The sequence below is a fragment of the Hordeum vulgare genome, chromosome 1H, assembly GCF_904849725.1.
Source record: "Hordeum vulgare subsp. vulgare chromosome 1H, MorexV3_pseudomolecules_assembly, whole genome shotgun sequence".
Classification (NCBI taxonomy): domain Eukaryota; kingdom Viridiplantae; phylum Streptophyta; class Magnoliopsida; order Poales; family Poaceae; genus Hordeum; species Hordeum vulgare.
In genome coordinates, this window is record NC_058518.1 from 400115266 (window position 1) to 400135313 (window position 20048).

The following is a 20048-nucleotide window of genomic DNA, read 5'->3' on the forward strand; positions in this document are numbered from 1 at the left end:
AGTTATCCCTACAAAATCATATAGTCTGGCTATGCTCCATCATCCTCACACAACTAATGTAAATCATGCACAACCCCGGAATTAGCCAAGTAATTGTTTTCGCACTCTTAATTTCTCAAACTTTTCATAACTATCACGCAATACATGAGTGCGAGCCATGGATATAGCACTATAGGTGGAATAGAGTGTGGGGGTGGTTGTGAGACAAAAAAGGAGGAGATGGTCACATTGACTCGACGTATCAATAGGCTATGAAGATGCCCATTAATAGATATCAATGTGAATGAGTAGGTATTGCCATACAAGAGATGCACTAGAGCTATAAGTATGTGCAAGCTCAAGAGGAAAACTAGTGGGTGTGCATCCAACTTGCTTGCTCACGAAGACCTAGGGCAATTTTGAGAAAGCCCATCATTGGAATATACAAGCCAAGTTATAAAATGAAGATTCCCACTATCATATGGTAGTAACAAAGCAAGAAGCTCTCAATCATGAAGAACATGGTGCTAACATGAAGCACAAGTGTGGAAAAAGATAGTAGCATTGTCCCTTCTTGCTTTTTCTCTCATTTCCCTTTTTTTATTTGGGCACTTAGGCCTCTTTTTTTATTTTCTCTCTTTTTTTTGGGATCTTTGGCCTCTTTTTTTTCCTCACATGGGACAATGCTCTAATAATGATGACCATCACACTTTTTAGTTACTCAAAGCTCAAAGATCACAATGATGATCACTCCATAGGAGATGCCTCCGGCAGTGTACCGGGATGTGCAACGATCTAGTATGATCATGCAATGGCAATATAAGAGTGACGACACAAGTCATGAGATGGAATAGTGGTAGTTGCATGGCAATATATCTCGGAATGGCTATGAAAATGCCATAGTAGGTAGGTATGGTGGCTGTTTTGAGGAAGGAATTTGGTGGGTTTGTGCACCGGCGAGAATTGCGCGGTACTAGAGAGGCTTGCAATGGTGGAAGGTTAAAGTGCATCTATACCATGGACTCAACATTAGTCATAAAGAACTCACATACTTTTTGCAAAAGTTTTTATTAGTAATCAAAACAAAGTGCTAAACGCATACTCCGAGGGGAAGGGTTGGTAGGTGTTAACCATCGCGCGATCCCGACCTCAACAAAAAGGATGACAATCAATAGATCAATTATGCTCCGACTTCCTAACATAGCGGTTCACCATACGTGCATGCTACGAGAATCACTAACTCCAACATAAGTATCTCTAGATTGGCAACACCCTACTAACATAACTCTCAATATTACCGAATCCACGTCTCAAAACTAATTGAGAGGAATCAAAACTTCTCTTTCTATTCAATGCACATGAAGATGGAGGTTTTTGCATCCTCTTTGGGTACCTAGCACATTTGGGACTAATTTCATAGCATAAGCCTACTACCAAATCACGCACCGCCGTTCTCTAAAGATATAAGTGAAGCACAAGAGCAAAATTATCTAGCTCAAAAGATATAAGTGAAGTACTAGAGAAAAAGTATCTAGCTCAAAAGATATAAGTGAAGCACTAGAGCAAAAGTATCTAGCTCAAAAGATATAAGTGAAGCACTATGAGCATTCTAGCAAAATCACGATGAGTGCATGTCTATATCTCTCAAAAAGGTGTGCAGAAAGGATGATTGTGACACAACAAAAAGAAAAGACTCCTAAGATACAAGACGCTCCAAGCAAAACACATATCATGTGGTGAATAAAAATATAGCTCCAAGTAATGTTACCCATGGATTGAAGACGAAAGAGGGATGCCTTCCCGGGGCATCCCCAAGCTTAGGCTTTTTTGGTGTCCTTTAATTTGGCTTGGAGTGCCTTGGGCATCCCCAAGCTTGAGCTCTTTCCACTCCTTATCACTTTGTCCATGAGAACGTCACCCAAAACTTGAAAACTTCACAACACAAAACTTAAACAGAAACTTGTGATAACATTGGTACCAGAAAACAAACTACCACTTCTTTTGGTACTGTAGCAAACTTGAATTCCATCTATATTGATGATGGGCTACTGTATTCTCACATTTCCATGGCTAATACCCCTCGATACTAACCATAGTTTCATCAAAACAAGCAACGAACTCAACAAAAACAGAATCTGTCAAAAACAGACCAGTCTGTAGCAATCTGTATACTTAGTGTACTTCTTGTACCTCAAAAAATCTTCACAATTATGAAGGTCTCGGGAAAAAGCATATCAATCAGCAGCAAAAAGAATCAACTCAAAATCGCTTTCTGAATAAAAATGAAAATCATCTCGTGAGCGAAAAGTTTCTGCCTTTTTCCAGCAGGATCAAACAACCATTACCAAGACTAGTCATAAAGGTTTTGCTTGGCTCAAACACAAAAAGAAACACAAAAAACATAATCACAACAGAATTATGAAAGTGTGGACGCAACAAAAAAGAAAGAAAAAGATAAAGTCATTGGGTTGCCTCCCAACAAGCGCTACTGTTTAACTCCCTTAGCTAGGCATAAAAGCGATAGAATCACGTATCGTCGTCTTTGGTGCTCAAACCATAAGTAGCCCTCATCATGGATTCATAAGGCAATCTTATTTTCTTTCTAGGAAAGTGTTCCATGCCCTTCCTTAAAGGAAATTGAAATCTAATATTCCCTTCCTTCATATCGATGATATCACCAATAGTCCTTAGGAAAGGTCTACCAAGAATAATAGGGCATGTAGGCTTGCAATCAATGTCAAGCACAATGAAATCCACGGGTACATAGTTCCTACTTGCAATAATAAGAACATCATTGATCCTTCCCATGGGTTTCTTGATAGTAGAATCAGCAAGATGCAAATTAAGAGAACACTCATTAAAACCTATAATATCACATAAAGACTTTGGAATCGCAGAAACACTAGCACCCAAATCACACAATGCATTGCACTCATAGTTTTTGATTTTGATTTTGATGGTAGGTTCGCACTCATCATGAAGCTTTCTAGGTATAGAGACTTCCAATTCAAGTTTCTCTTCAAGAGCTTTTATCATAGCTTCGACGATATGATCGGTAAAGGCTTTGCTTTGGCTATAAGCGTGTGGAGAGTTCAACATGGATTGCATCAAAGAAATGCATTCAATCAAGGAGCAACTATCATAATTGAATTCCTCGAAATCCACGGTAGTAATTTCATTACTACTCAAAGTTTTAATGTCTTCCACTCCACTTTTAATGCTTTTAGCATCAAGATAGATGGACTCCGAATCATTGGGGTACTTTTCAATGATAGTGGATTCATATCCAGCCCCATAATTATTAGGTTTGACACAAGAAAACAAAGATTCAATGGGAGTCACACCAAGCACTTTAAGATCTTCGTGATTCTCATCATGAGTTTCGGGTTTAGCAACCATTTTATTGACTAAAGTAGCTTGCTTATCAGAAATCTGGCCCACTAGCTTTTCATATCGAGCAAACTGGGAATTCAGCGCAAGGAATTCTTTGGCCATATCATCAACTTATTTACTCATTAAAGCCAGAAAAGAATTTTGCTCCTTCAGCTCTCTATGGAAGTAACTATTATATTCAAACTGTGTAGACATGAAGCCTTTAACACTAATTCCAATCCCTTCTAACTTCGCAAAGCGAGCATCAAAATCCCTTAGTGGGGCCATTCGGGCTTTAACAGGCAAGCAAGCGCACAAGCAAACAAAAAGCGGTCGAGAAAAAGGGTGAACGAAAAGGCGAACGAGAAGGCGAACGAAAAAGGCAAATTGGTGAAGTGGGGGAGAGGAAAAAGAGAGGCAACTGGCAAACAAATTAAATGCAAGAGATAAGTTTGCGACACCTACTTGGATGAGTTCTTGACTTGATCTTCCTCCCCGGCAACAGCGCCAGAAATTCTTCTGCTGTGGCAACAAAAGTCCTTCCCTGGCGCGTAGGAATTCTTCTTGTTACTTCTCTGGTTTGCGTCGGTTTTTCCCTTGAAGAGGAAAGGATGATGCAGCACAGGAGCAGTAAGTATTTCCCTTAGTTTGAGAACCAAGGTATCGATCCAGAAGGAGGGCCTCATCAAGTCCAAAGTACCTGCGCAAACACAAACAAGCTTGCACCCAGCGCTTCAAAGGAGTTGTCAATCCCTTCAAGATTGTTTGCAAAGTGAGATCTGAAGGCAGAAAGTGCAACAAAGTAAAAAGTGTAAGGCTAAAAATATGGTGTGGAGTAGACCCTTGGGGCCATAGTGTTCACTAGAGGCTTCTCTCATAATAGCAAATATCACGGTTGGTGAACAAATTACTGTCGAGCAATTAATAGAACCGCGCAAAGTCATGACGATATCTAAGGCAATGATCTAGAATATAGGCATCACGTCCGAGACAAGTAGACCGATACTTTCTGCATCTACTACTATTACTCCACACATCGACCGCTATCCAGCATGCATCTAGTGTATTGAGTTCATGAAGAAGAGAGTAACGCTTTAAGCATGATGACATGATGTAGAGGGATAATCTCAAACGAATGATGAAAACCCCATCTTTTTACCCTTGATGGCAACAACACGACACGTGCCTCGCTACCCCTTCTGTCACTGGGTGAGGTCACCGCACGGTATGAACCCAAAACCAAGCATTTCTCCCATTGCAAGAATCATAGATCTAGTTGGCCAAACAAAACCCACAACTCGAAGAGAATTACAAGGATATGAAATCATGCATAAGAGAGATCAGAAGAAACTCAAATAAGATTCATAGAGAATCTGATTGTAAATCCACAATTCATCGGATCTCGACAAACACACCGCAAAAGAAGATCATGGAGAACTTTGTATTGAAGATCCAAGAGAGAGAAGAAGCCATCTAGTTACTAGCTATGGACCTGTAGGTCTATGATGAAATACTCACGCATCATCGGAGAGGTCATGATGTTGATGAAGAAGCCCTCCGTGTCCGAATCTCACCTCCGACAGGGCACCAGGACGTGCCCCAGATGGGATCTTGCGGAGACAGAAGCTTGCGGCGGAGGAAAAGTAATTGCGATCGTCTCTTGATTTTTTTTGGGAATATTTGGGAATTTATAGGCGCAAGATCTAGGTCAGGGGACCTCCAGGGGGCCCACAAGCCTGGACGACGCGGCCCCGTGTCCGCGGGGTGGGGGCTTGTGGGGCCCCTGGGGCTCTTCTGGCTTGGCTCCCAAGTCCTCCGATCTTCTTCCGTTCCAGAAAAAATATTTTCGGGGATTTTCTTCCATTTGGACTCCATTTCAAAATATCCTCTGAAAGGGGTCGAAAACATGGAAAAAACACGAACTGGCACTTGGCACTGAGTTAATAAGTTAGTCCCAGAAAAGAAATAAAAGGCATGGAAAACATCCAAAGTTTGACATGATAATAGCATGAAACCATAAAAAATTATAGATACGTTGGAGACGTATCAGTCGACATAGTCTTCTCTTGCTTCTTTTGCATCCATCTCTTTGTACAAGGTGACCCAAGGCGAGTCGAATTCGATGTCCGTGGGGATGGCCGCCTCGGACCCGTACACAAGGAAGAACGGAGTGAAACCTGTTGATTGGTTAGGAGTGGTGTAAAGGCTCCACAAGATGGCTGGCAGCTCTTCAATCCAGCAGTTGGCCGGCCGAACCAATGGTGCCTTGAGCCGCGGCTTCATGCCGTCTAGGATCAAGCCGTTTACTCTTTTGTCCTAGCCATTCAACTACGAGTGGGCCACTGCTGCAAGGTCGAGCCGGATGCCTTCCTTGGAGTAGAAAAGTTCCATCGCACCTTTGGTGAAGTTCGTGTGATTGTCGGTGATGATGCTATGGGAGACGCCATAGCGGACGGTAATATCTTTGATGAATCAGATGGCCGTGGGGCCGTCCAGCTTCTTGATGGGTCTCGCTTCGATCCACTTTGTGAACTTGTCAACAGCTACCAAGAGGTGCGTCATGCCACCTCTAACGGTCTTGAATGGCCCCACCATGTTGAGCCCTCATACGGCAAAAGTCCATGAGAGGGGAATGGTCTTGAAGGCCGTAGCTGGCAGGTGGCTCTGCGTGCTGAAGCGTTGGCAGCCCTCGTACTTGTCGACAAGTTGCTTTGCTTCTTCTAAGGCTGTTGGCTAGTAGAATCCATGGCGAAAGGCCTTGGCCACCACGGTTCTCGAGGCGGCGTGGTGCCCGCACTCGCCCTGGTGGATGTCACTCAGGATCTCTTGTCCCTTCTTTGATTCGACGCAACATTGAAATACGCCTGTCACGCTGCGACGAACCAGCTCGCGGTTGATGATGGCATAGGCAGTGGACCGGCATTGGATCTGTCGGGCTTTGGCTTTGTTCAAATGAAGCTCGCTGCTTATGAGATAGGCAAGGATGGATTGGTCACAAGTCGGGGCATAGACCGGAGCCAGAGCCGGCTCAAGCTGAGGGACTAGGGGAGCCGGAGCCCCGGGTCTCCAATCGCAGTCCCCGAGGCGGAGCCGCCAGCCCTCGGGACCACGGTGGGGGCGGACACGTCCTTTGTCGTCATGACGGCTATGGATCCGGAGTCGGCCGCCGCGAGTCCATCTAGAGTCGGCACCGTGGACGCAGCCGGAGGAGCCCCCAGGTCCGAGGCAGGGTCGGATGGATCCTTCGGCACGAAGATGGCCGCCGACTCCGGTGACGGCTTAATCGAAGGTTTGCGCAGTTGCTAAAGGGAAATGCTGGCTGGGAGAGCCTACCGGGTGGAACCGATCTTTGCTAGCATCCGCCGCCTAGTTGCCCGCTCGGGGGACATGATGGAACTCACAACCTTCAAAGGAGTCGGTGACCTGTTGGACGAGGAAGCGTTAGTTGGCCATGTTGGTGTCCCTGGTGTCCCATTCGCCAGAGACGTGCTGCACCACAAGGTCCGTGTCGCCAATGCAGAGGATCTGCCAGATGCCAATCTCCTTGGCGAGTCGGAGTCCATGGACGAGCGCCTCGTGCTTGGCCACGTTGTTGGGGGCGACGAAATGGATTTGAAGGGCATATTTGAGCTGATCCCCTTTCGGGGAACACAGAACAATGCCGGCTCCCAAGCCGGTTCGCAACTTGTAGTCGTCGAAGTGCATGCGCCAATGTGTGGAGTCCGAAGGCGGCGACATGAACTTGGTCTCGGGCCAGTCGACAAGGAAATCAGCCACCACCTAGGACTTGATGGCCATGCACCGCTCATATTGGATGTCGTGGTAGGCCATGGCAATTGTCCACTTGGTGATATGGCCGGTTGCGTCCCGATTGCCCATGATCTCTAAAGGTGGAGCCGTTCTCACAACGGTGATGGTGTGCTCTTGGAAGTATTGCTTCAACTTCTTGGCGGCGAAGTATATGCCGTAGCACATCTTCAGGTAGTGGGGGTAGTTCGGCTTGGAGGCAGAGAGGACCTTGCTCAGGTAGTAGACGGGGTGCTGAACCGACATCCCCTTGCCTTCCACAGGCCGCTCCACCACCAGAATGACGTTGACCACTCGTGTGGTCACCACAATGAATGCGAGCATGGTCTCTTTCTCATTCGGCGCGGTCAGGACGGGCATGCTGGAGAGGACGCCCTTGAGGTTGCGAAAGGCCTCATCCGCCTGGTCGGTCCACTCGAACTTGGTCATCTCCTTCATGGGCTGGTAAAGCAGTAGCACCTTTTTGCCGAGTCGGCTGACGAACAAGCTGAGCGAGGCCAGGAAGCCAGCGAACTTGTGGACGTTGTGGAGCTGCACCGACTTGTGCATGCGCTTGATGGCCTTGATCTTCTCCGGGTTAGCTTCCATACGCGTGCGGACACAAAGTAACCGAGGAGCCGACCAGCCGGCACACCGAAGACTTACTCTCCGAGTTGAGCCGGATCCGGTATTCGTGCAAGTTGGCGAATATCTCTCGGAGATCGTCGAGGAGGCTAAAATGCTTCTTGGATTTGTCGAGGATGTCGTCAACATGGACATGCATGTTCCTGTCGATTTGGGGCAGGAGACACTTCTGCAAGCGCTGGAAGGTGGCATCTCCATTTTTCAAGCTGAACGACATGGTGACGTAGTAGTAGGCTCCAAATGGGGTGATGAAGGAGATCTTCAGATGATCTGCTAGATCCAACTTGATTTGGTGGTAGCCGGAATAGGCGTCCGGGAAGGATAGCAAGTCGCAACCGACCAAGGAGTCGATCACATGCTCGATACGGGGCAGGGCGAACGGATCCTTTGAACAAGCCTTATTCAAGCTCGTGTAGTCGATACACATGCGCAAGGTTTTGTTTTTCTTCAGCGCCATGACTAGGTTGGCCAACCATTCCGGGTGGAAAACTTCCAAGATCAAACCGGCTGCAAGCAGGCAGGCAATCTCATCTCCTATCGACGTTGCTTCTCCTCGGGGAAACGACACACGAGTTGCTTGAACGGCTTCACATACGGTCGCACATGAAGCTTGTGCTCGACGAACTTCCTCGGAACACCTCACATGTCCTTGGGGGACCATGCAAAAATGTCTCGATTCTCACGGAGGAAGTTGACGAGCTCACCTTCCTATTTGCTGCTAAGGGTGGTGCCAATGGTGACGCACTGCTTTGGGTTAGCCGGGTCGAGTGACACCTGTGTGGTGTCTTTGGATGGCTGGAAAGTCGCCTCGCTGGCCGGCTGGGATGGGGGAGTCGGAATGGCCGGCCTCTCTGTGGCCAGGGCCACGAGCCGGTCGAGCTAATGCTTTTCCTCCGCAATCACTAGTGTCTCAGCCAGCTGGTTGCCGTCGCGGGCGCACTCGATTGACTTCTTGTAGTTGCCGGATACGGTGATGATGCCTTTGGGTGCCGACATCTTCATCTTGAGGTAAGCATAGTGCAGGATCGCCACAAACTTGGCGAGCGCCAGCCTGCCCAGGAGTGCGTGATAGGGGTTGTGGAGATCCACCACCTCGAACCACACCAGCTCACGGCGGAAGTGAGCCTTGTCGCCGAAGAGGACGTCGAGTTGGATCTTCCTGATGTGGGAGTAGGATTGCCCCGGGACGATATCATGGAACACCGTGCGTGTCAGCTCAGGTCCTTCTCCCTCAGCACCAGCTTGAGCAGCGTGTCGTGTTAGAGGATGTTGATGTTGCTGCCGCCATCGACCAACACCCATGAGAACCGGCAAGTGAGCCTCTTGGAGGCGATGGTGGGGTCAAGGATGAGGGTGTATCTGCCCGGGTTTGGCATTACAGCTGGATGGTCATTCCGGCTCTAGGTGACATGCTTCTCGGACTAGTGCATGTACCGCGAGACCAAGAGTACAGTGGCGTTCACCTCGTGTCGGCACTAACGCTGGCTGTGCTTGTCATCGCCTTCGCTGGTGAAGACGACGTAGGCCCCATCCTGATTGAGAATTGGTTGTGGAGACGGTCATCGCTGGGGGTGCCGGAGCCAAAGCCAGTGCGAGAGAAGCTACACTGTCGGAGCTTTTGCGTAGCCGACTTTTCCCCGATGTGCATCTTGTAGGGGGCGTCGAGCAACTTCTCGAAGGTGAGCTTGGGGTTCCAGGCGCCCTTGTCGCCGCGCTGGCCCTGGCTGGTGGCCTGGGTAGCCGGTTGCTCTTCCTCCATGGTGGTGACCTGCTTGCTCCCGTACCGGGGATCCGGCTGGTCGGATTTCCGCTTGTTGTTTGGCTGCCCCCCGAGTGTTGGCAGTTGGCTCATGACGAGATGATGTATATACTTCTCGCACCTAGTTGGTTATCCCAAGTGGAAGGTTGAGATGTAGTCAGCAGCAAGTTTTCCCTCACACGGGAACTGTAAGGTTTATCGAACCAGGAGGACTCCTACGATCAACAAGTAGGTGTCTTCCACCCTGGCGCTAGCAGAAGACGTGGACCTGCACACACAACATATAAATTTGCTCCCAACGAGTACAAAGAGGTTGTCAATCTCTCCGGCCTTGTACTTTGCAAAACATAAGCGGGAAGGTAATAGTGATTGCAACGAAAAAGTAAATGAAAGCGGTAAATGATGGAGGTGTAAACAATGATGGTGCTATGGACCGGAGTCACATGATGTTCACTAGTGATGTCTCTCTCCCAAAATACAATAAAAAACTATGCTTGGGTAAACAAATCACAGTTAGGCAATTGACAGAATTATGCACGCACCGCAATGCTAATTATACTACTTGATAGTTACAGGTTCAATTGTAATGGGCAGTACGCCAAGACAAGTAGACCGTTTATTCATCAGCATCCACTTACTAATCATCCACCTTGAGATATCTATCCAGAACATCTCTCCAGTATTAAGTTGCGAGCCCCACCCAAAGTGTAAACTTAAAGCAATGAACAACTGCATTAACGAACTATGCGTAAAGTAAACAGTCCTTGCAACCATGTCCACAAGCACCGTTGTTTTCTCCCTGGTGGCAACAACACATCCCCTAGTCTCATGTTTCTGTCACTCAAGCTAGACATCGAGGGGCATGAACCCACAATCATGCATAACGATCCCTCTTGGAGTTACAATCTACTACTCGGCCAAAGTAGTAAATAGCAACACAGAACATGCATGAATCATTAAGGAACATAATATAAAAGGATAATCAAATATATAACTCATAACAATCTGAACATAATCTCATAATCCATCGGATCCCAACAAACCGAGCATAGCAATAGCAAGAGAATTACATAGAAGCCTTGATCATGTAGGGCAGCTCACAAGGACTAACCATTGAAGCACAAGATTGGAGAGAAGACATCACATAGATACTATTCATGGACTCATGGTCCAAGGAGGACTACTCACGGCACGTCCGGGAAGCGCTCATGGCAGTGCAGAATCTCCCGGAGGTCAATCCTCCCTCCGTCAGGGTGCCGGGAAGAGGTCTCCTGACGCTCCCGATCTCGGAAGCGCTGCGACGGCGGAACGATGGAGAAATTCACAATTCTAGAAGTTGTGGAAGGGTTTCCTCTCGGGACTCTAAATATAGGCCAAAGGAGGGCACCTGAGGAGGTGGGGCCCACCCAGGCGGCTTCCTGGCGCGGCCTAGGGCTTGGCCGCGCCAGCAGGTCGCTTGGGCAGCCCCTGGCCCCCTCTGGCCCATCTTCGGTGATCCGGACGCTTCTGATTCGCTGTTTTTTATATATTTTTCCTGGAATTTTTCGAGCTTCGGAAAATTGGGTAAAAGCCCCTGCAAAATAGACATGAACAGACAGAAACTGGCACTGGCTGCACTTAGTTAGTAGGGCAGTCCAAATATGTGTAAAATTGATATAAAAGTGTAGCAAAACATATAACAATGTCACCCAAAAGATCATGAAACAAGCAGAAATTATAGATACGTTTGGGACGTATTACCGGCCGCAGCGTAGCCGGTGGCGTGATGCCCTTTCCGGTTGCAGTGACCTTGATCCTCATCGCAGAGTCAGCTGTGGTGTACTTGTCCACCTTGGCCATGAATTCGGCCAGAGTAGCCGGCTCTTAGTACATGAGCTTGTGCTTGAGGAGGGTGACGTCTCGGCAACCCTCTATGAAGTACTGGATGGCTTGAACCTCATGCACTCCTTCGCAGGAGTTGCGCAACTCGGTCCAGCGCGTGAGGTAGTCGCGGAGAGGCTCCTACTCCGCCTAGACGCACATGGCTAGCTCACGGGGACGACCGGGATGCTTGTAGGTGCTGGTGAAGTTGCAGACGAAGGATCCCTCGAAATCCACACATGAATTGATGCTACCAACCGGCACGCGATTAAGCCAAGTGCTCGCCGAGCCGATAAGCATGAGCGGGTGTAGCGCACCAGAATGCGCTTGTTGCCCCGCGTGATGCTGACTACGGTGGTGTAGTCAATCAGCCAATCTTCTCGCTTATTTGTCCCGTTGTACCTTGCGGTCTCGCGAGGAAGAGTGAAGCCAGTGGGAAATGGCTCGTCGCGGATCCGAGGACGGAAGCATGTCGGGTCAATCGGACCCTCCTCCTCGAGGAGGGCGGACTGGGCCAGCTAGTCAATCCGGAGGCGGACATCGTTCTGGCTCCGAGGGACGCGCGGTCTGAGCCGGTGAGCGAGCTCGGTCTGAATGGAGGGAGCCCACTCCCACCTCGGAGGCGGGGTGTTGGAACGAGACAACTAGCCGTCCCCCTCGATGGCGTCATTGCACCAGCTAGAGACTGTTGTTTGCTCGTTGTTGCGCCGGGAGTGCTCTCCGCGGCTCCCATCGGTGCATCGATCGGAGCCGCGGGGGGGTGAAAAGTGTTGGGCGTGCTGGCGGCCGAAGGCCGTCCGTAGGTCCTCGACTCCTAGCGGAGGCCACTCGGCGCAAGGATAGTCCGGGTTGAAGCGAGCTTGCTGCGAGTTGGCAGCGACAATGAGATCTTGGATGTGCTTTTCTTCGTGTGCACGATCCTTGCCTTCCATGGTAGCCAACTCCTCCTAGGCCACCTGGGCATACCTCATGTTGTCCACGGGATTGTCGTAGGTGGGGAGCTTGCCATCGAGGATGTCAGCGACTATGCGTCCGCGTCTATGAACCGCACCACACGGGCTGGGCTCGTCGCCAGCCGGGGGTGAGGCCGTAGGCGGAGTTGTAATTGCACTGTGCAGCCTCCATCTGGTGTTTGGCAGACGCAAGAGTGCTGGCCTCCATGAGCAACTACTGGCGGGCCACTTCTAGCTCAGCCGTGATCGTGGCTGGGTTAGCTATTGGCACGGTAGGGGTGCTCAACCCTGTAGTGCGGAGCGGAGAGGATCGTAGGGGCCAGGGCAAGCCACGGCAGTGGTCGTGCATGCCTCCGCTCTGGCGCGAGCCGTGGCAGCGGTCGCGTCTTCCAGGGCCTTGGCGCGACCGGAGCTCATGGTGGAGCCGGTGGCCATCACCTCCGCGAGGATGCGAAAGTCACACACACCGCTCAAAGCAGCTATTCCCGCGAACGATGGAGGGTCGATGCAGTCCAGCGCTTCGCTGGGGTACTCGTCAAACACAGGCGCGTCGTTGAGCCGCGGCTTGCTGAAGAGCTCGCAGAGAGCGTCGATGTTGAGCGGGACGTGGCTAGGGCATGACCCGCCAGGAGGAGCTGCGGCGAAGCCTGCGGCGCATGTGGAGTCGAGGCTGAGTGCTGAGGAAGCTTCCGCGAGGGAAAGCTCCATGGGCGTGCTAATCATCCCGGATGCGGTGCGTCCGGCGGAGTTGGTGAAGGGTCCCGCCCAGAGCATGATTCCAGCCGGCGCCGCGGACTGCCCCATGGTGGGCGCCAACTGTCATTGTTTTCTCATGGCAGATGCCATGGGGTGGCTAATCGTACGTGGTTGGGACCGAAAGGATGTCGTGAGGCTCTGGAGACGGGATTGGGAACGAGCAGTGCGAGACACACAAAGTACCCAGGTTCGGGACCCTCCATGGGAGGTAACACCCCTAGTCCTGCTGGAATTGGTTGATGATCCGGTTGGGGATACCATATGATCCTTGAGTTGTATGATGGAGGAAGAAGGAGCTGAGAGCTCTCTTTTCCCCTCTTGTGTGTGTGAATGTCTGATCGGCCAACCCCTTGCATGGGGAGTGCCAAGGGGGTTTATATGCCAACCCCGTGGCTTACAATAAGTATAGAAGGTACCGGGTGGGACCCGACAAGCAGCCTCTAGAACCAGCCATGAGGGCCACCAGGTGGAGAAGTCTTGTCGCAAGTGGGGGCCCGCCGACTGTTGGGTCCCGTCTGGTGTTGAGGCCCGCCGACCGGGCGTCGCCGTTGGTGTGTGCTTGTTATGCAGCGGCATGCACCGTGTTATGCGCGTCGCCTTGTGAAGCCGGCTTCGGTAAGCGTACGGCCGGCCACATTGTTGCATACCGGAGCAGGTAATAGAGTGGACGAGGGCGTGCTGATCACTGTGTCGTCTTGGCTGGTCGCAGTCGGTGACGGTTAGTGGTACGACCCCTCCACTGTAGTCTCGTGTGGTCAAGTCGGCGGTACCTGAGACATTATAGCCAAACCTTTGGTGATGATGCCCTTGACATGGTTTGTTAGGGCGATGTGACCGGTGCTAACCTGCCGACTAGCGGGCCGCAGTCTAGTCGGAGGGGGGAGGGGCGGCCTTGCCCGACCCAGCTCGACTTTGCAGCCGGCCAGGCGCAGACGGCCCCCATGGGGAACTGGTCGTCTTGTGTATCTTTTTTAAAGGGGGGGCTGGAGGAGTCCTTGCTTTTGGTCTACCCCGGGTTTATCCTCCCGTCAGTTTGTCTTCTTTTGGTCTAGAAAAATTCACCAAAAAGTTTCAGAGCAATTGGACTTTGTTTGGTATGGAAAACCTGAAAAGTGAAAATCACACAGAAAACAACAATTGGCACTCGGCACTGGGTTAATAGGTTAGTGCTCAAAATAATATAAATTCGTAAATAGATACCCCCAAAGTATCCTAGAATGATAATATATCGGCATGGAACAATAGAAAATTGTAGAAATGTTCGAGACGTATAAACCGTTCAAGTTGTATTCAGGAAATCCACCCTCCATTACAATCGACTCCATTACTTCGGTAAATACGCCTTCGCACACGAACATCTGGTGTTGGCCCCAGCATGATCCACTGATCTTTCCAGCTTCTGAATCCGCTGAGGAAGCGTTGACAAGTCCCTGAGTTGTCCTTTGAGCTGGTTAGGAGTTTTTGCGGTGTTGGACATAAGCTTTACAATATAAACACATCATGTGAACATCTATTCTAGGTGTGTTAATATGGCCTTTAATTTCATTACAAGCTCCTTCACAAGATTCCCGATTTTCCTCACAACAAATGTACATCAAAACAACCGGCTCATAATTCAGATCCGGAAGATGACTATGATATAATAACTTACCAAAGATCGCATGGGTCATATGGGTAATATGACATTGAAGATTTGCCAATTCTTCCTTTGTTGAACCAGGTTCTTCTTCGGCTACCTCGGCACGTTGACGTAAGACGACTTTTTCTTGAGCAAATTGTCTCAAGGAATTCTGAAGATTAGCCACCAAAAATTTCATTTTTATTCTTGAACGCTTTCTCTTGTTTGAATATCTTTTGCAAGTTGGTAATAGATGATTCAAACTCATCTAACATTTCCTACACATTTACAAAGTCGTCAGAAAAAAGTTCTAAAAGCCGCGAGTCGCCGCACGGAGAAAACCCAATAATTGGGGACTATGATACAAGAAATTGCAAAAAATTATTCAAGTCCCGTCTAGTTGCAGGCACTCTGCATGGCACTTCGGGGCTAATGCAAGTCACTTCTTTCTTTTCTATATTATGGCAAGACCCGACTATCTCAATGAGATGAGCCAACCCTTCGGGGCTACTGGTCATGTTTTTACAGTTCGGAGATGACAAAAATTTAAAACAAAAAGACCCGACTATCTCAAAGAAATGAGCCGACCCTTGGTGACTACTATTTGAAGCTACTTTGTCATCATTAAATTCACGTCTCCTAAAGGCACTGACTCGTTATTTGCATAATGACCCAGTCCTTGGGGGCTACGATCAAGATCACATATCATGATCATTACTACCAGACCAAACTCACTACTTATCCTACTAAGCCGACTCCTGGGGGTTACAAGTGTGTGTATAATAAAGGATAGAAGGATGGGGTTTTTATACCTCATATTTATGCTTTAGCATATTTATGAAACTCATCTCAGCATCCCACCTTTCAGATAATTGGGTCAGATATTCTTGATGCATGGCATCAACACCAACATTTGTGACATTTGGAAACTCTAATTTGGCCTTTCCTTTCAAAGTAGCCGGCAGATCATCCTTGGCTAGAATCTTTGTCGGAGCAGTTGAAGTTCCTGGTGCTTTTTGAGCCTCTCCAAGAATAGACAACTCTATGTTATCCATTGCCTGTGATGGGGTAATGTCATACCTCCTACACAGGACTGGAGGCGTGTGCCAGGCTTGGTGAGGCTGCACGTTGAGCCGGATCATCCACATGAGTGTGTTCTTTAAGAAGTTCTTCCATGGGTGCTAGCTCATCAGCGTGAACCGGCTTGCCTTCATACCGAAGCTCATTTCCAATGTTTTGGTCATTTGGCCCAGAAGGATTAATTTCTAGGTCGACCTCTGGCGGGTCTTAAGCATTTGACCCCGCGGCAGCAGAAGATGACTCGCCGGCCCATTTGTCACAACGGCTTTGGCACTTCAAATCATAAACATCAAATATTAGGTTAAAATACAATTGTGGCAATACAAGCGTAAATGCGATTACAGGTACTTACCCGCGTTTGATCGTAAAGGCCGGAACCTAGGTTGCTATCGAATCTTGGGAATAAGGTGGTGATTCCTCATAATCAGAGTTAGCATGATTGAGTGGTTTCTTAAAAATACTGGCTCAAGGACGATATGAGGTTGGACTATAGGCATCTCGACTCGCTGCTTGCGTGCGGCTGGCTGTAGGGGTAAGCCAGAAGATAACTCTCTAGAGCTACTCTGGGTTTTACACTTTGACATGCTGACTTGTTGACTTTTCTTTAAAAGAAATTTGGATCTAAATGAGAGTGTGGATGCGAGAACTTAAATTTTCGGATGGCTCGTCTCATTCTCTTCGAAAGACATATTTTTGATGAGTCGGATGAAACTGAAACTACCTTAGTGTTTCTGGCTTGGCTAGTCATTATATTATCTTGGGAAGAAGGAGCATCAGCAAGATCTATAATGAGTTGGCCAAGTGAGTCTAGTTCTACTTCACATTCTTCTCCAGCGGCTATTTTGCATGCCGGCTCACCCGCTCGACTAGCTGGAGGGGGGGGGGAATTGAAGTTCTCGCTCTAGAATTCCACGAATCATAGTCCGCCTGCAAGCACAATTGAGCCAGAAATTAAGTCCGATGAATAAAACATGTATAAAAGAAATTTCTGAACATATCTAAGGATGCTTACTGGAGGAACTGGATTGGTCAAACAAAATTTAGCCAACCCGGTTATGCTGCATTTCTCCTTAGGGTCGCTAAAAAACTTCTTGGTGATCTTGGTGACTTCATCCTTCGACAAGTCAACTTGACTAAAGTGTTGAACATCTCTCAACTCGGCTGTATGGTTGCACATCAAGTCGCCCCTCAAGCTAAGGGGCTGGATTCACCGGCTAATCCAACATCGGGTTAGATCAATCCGGATGAGGCCATGAGCCCTCAAAGCTCTCAACTTTAGACAAAGAGGCGCTAGTTTCTTTCTTTCTTCTTCGAATGGCCAACCCAAAAAGGCAACAATGGAGTTAATCTGCTCCAATCTATAACCCGACAGAGAGTTTTCTTCTTAAGAACTAGTGTTATTACAATAGAATTAAATCTTGGCCCAACCTTTGGGATGACTCGCCAGTCTGACTTTGGAAAAATCAGTAGTTTTTCTTTCCTAGATTGAGATTCCTCCAAGCTCTACGTTGGGCCCGTCTTTGCACTCTATTTGATAATTAATGTAGAAAAATTCACGGCAGAGGGTGACAGTTGGCTGGATTTGAACATAGACCTCACAAAGAACTTGGAACTGATAGAGATTTGTCAAGGAGTTGGGACATATATCTTGTGGTCCAAGGTTAAAAAAGGTTGAGCAGGTCTCTGAAAAACTTTAACTCGGGTGGCCTAAAGCCTCTATGCAAATGATCTAAAAAACAAGAACACCCCCGCTTGAGAATGCGGGAGAACGTTCTGCCTCAGGAGCCCTCCAACTAATCTCTGCTTGAGTCGGCAGAAGGCCCTAGCTTACCAGATTATCCAAAGTGAGCACAGGTTTCTCGGACCTAAACCACCCGACGCCTTTGTCGGTCTTTGGGGCTATCAACTTTTCTTGTTATTCAGCTACAAGTTAAAGTCAAAAAATAAATAAGCCGACTTTTGGGTCACGAGATTCGCCAAAACAAATAAAGTCAGATGCAAATACGCGAGCCAGCATTATCAAGGATAAACTAGACCCAAGCAAAAGATTTAAACAACAATTTATAAGCCCACAAGATTGAACCAGAGTTTAAGGGAAAGATGGAAGTTTTTTCGATTATGACAATCAAAGGCAATCGACTACGACGTGGTTCCTTGACAAGCAGGCAAGTTGAACGAGTTAGCTATGGGCGATATGCCCGAGAGGCAATAATAAATGTTATTGTTTATCTCCATGTTCATAATTATGTTTATGTTCCATGCTATAACTGCTATGGTTCTCGAGTCTACAATAACCACGAGGCTCGGAGGAAGACTCATTTGCATGTGTGGAATAGTAAATGGTAAAAACTATTCCTAGTATGGCCTCTAAGACTAGCTCAAGTCTTACATGATGGTTATGTTTTCCTGATCATGGGCATGACTATGCCGGCAACTTTGAGGGCACAATGTTAGTAGAACACGTGTGTTTAATCGACCCAATTGATGTTATCTTATGAGATACATTCGTCACAAGTTAATGGTTAATGACACATGAAAAGTTAACGTTTGCATAATTCCTTAGACCTTGAGAGTATTGAGTTCCTTCATACTTGCTTCGTGAACATTGGGGTTTGTTAAACGTCATCTGTAACACGGTGGCTATTACAGCTGCTTACGGATTCACAGAAAAGTATTACAAGTAACTTTGTAGCTCGAGATTGGGATTTGATCCTCCGGAGATGGAGAGATATTCTTTGGGCCCTATCGGTGTTACGGTATATATCAATGTCTGGCCAGACACATTGTGATTTGATCAAAGGGATGCCAAAACATAGAAATGAGAAAAGAGAACAAAACTGGTAACGAGGTAACTAACATAGTGGACAAGTGTTGATTCACGGGGATGCCGACAAGTCTCACCTCGGGTGTTTGTAACATATCGCGAAGTAAAAGTAATAGCACATGGCAACTCGAGGTGCGCTCGAATATTTATTCGTGTGGGTATAGGGGGTCAATATGGGTATCCACGGCTCCGGTGTTGATCATTGATCGGAAAGTGTTCCGGTCATGTATATACTTCACCAAACCTATAGGGTCACACACTTAAGGGTCATCTATGTGCTGAATACTAGACAGGGAGTCTGAGAGAAAATCACCGGAGAAGTTTCAGGGAAAACGGAAGAGTTCCGGAGAGAGAACACCGGAAGAGATTCGGTAAAACCGAAAAGTTGTTTTGGAGTATACCATTAAAGTCAAATAGGTTTCGGCACACGCCTGGAAACTATTGGAGGGTACCAGAATTGTTCTGGTAACTTTTTAGATTTTTCACACAGAAAACCCAGAAATGTTCCGGACTGCCGGAACCGCTTTGGTTGCTTTTCACAAATAAAAATCACTGATCTAAAAATATTTTGGAACATATCCAAAATTGTTTTAGTGGGTACTAGAATTATTCTAGGACCCATAAAAATATTTTTGGATTTTTCGACGACGAAAAATGTTTTCGATGAATAGTGAAAAGCACTGATTGGTTGCTTTTGGGGAAAATATCTAAAGCGAATCTTACCAAAATATCTTGAGGGGATGACATGGAAGGATAAGGGCAACCTTTTGCTTTCCCTTTATGTCCTTGTGAAGGACCACTTTCATGGGGGTTTTGGGTATTTCAAGTGCCACCCCACCCCTTGAGTTTTCCTATAAATAGAGGCGGAGATGCACTCTCCACACAAACTCTTTCTCACATACACATGCCATGCATGATCTGGCTTCCTCTCTCCCTTCCAGCGAAATAGTTTCGTAGAGCCGAAAGGCTGTCTGGGTTCCGGCAGGAACTAGTTTTGGACGGCGAAGCCCTGCCGGATAGATGACACAGTATGTGTGCAACTCTGTAGAGAGATCGTAGTTTCGGTCTTAGTTCTTGAGTGCCTCCCGAAGGGATGTCCGAGTGATCATTCGGTTTTTGATGGTCCTCCCGAAGGGCTATCCAAGAGACCGTTCGAGGGACTGTCCAGCCGCCTCCGGAGGGCTGCCCTGGGGCAGACGAGGGAGTACATCCTTGCGGTTGCGAGGTTGTAATTACTAGCTACGGGGATCTACACCGCCGATCGTCATCGACTCTGCTTCTGCTGCGCTATGAGTCGGTAACGAAAAGATCGAACCTTGTATGCAGTCTCCATAGTTATCCTGGGCGTGCTCGTAGTACCGAAACTTTTTGTTTTCTGCCGCGTTCCCCAATAGTGGCATCAAGAGCCAGGCTATG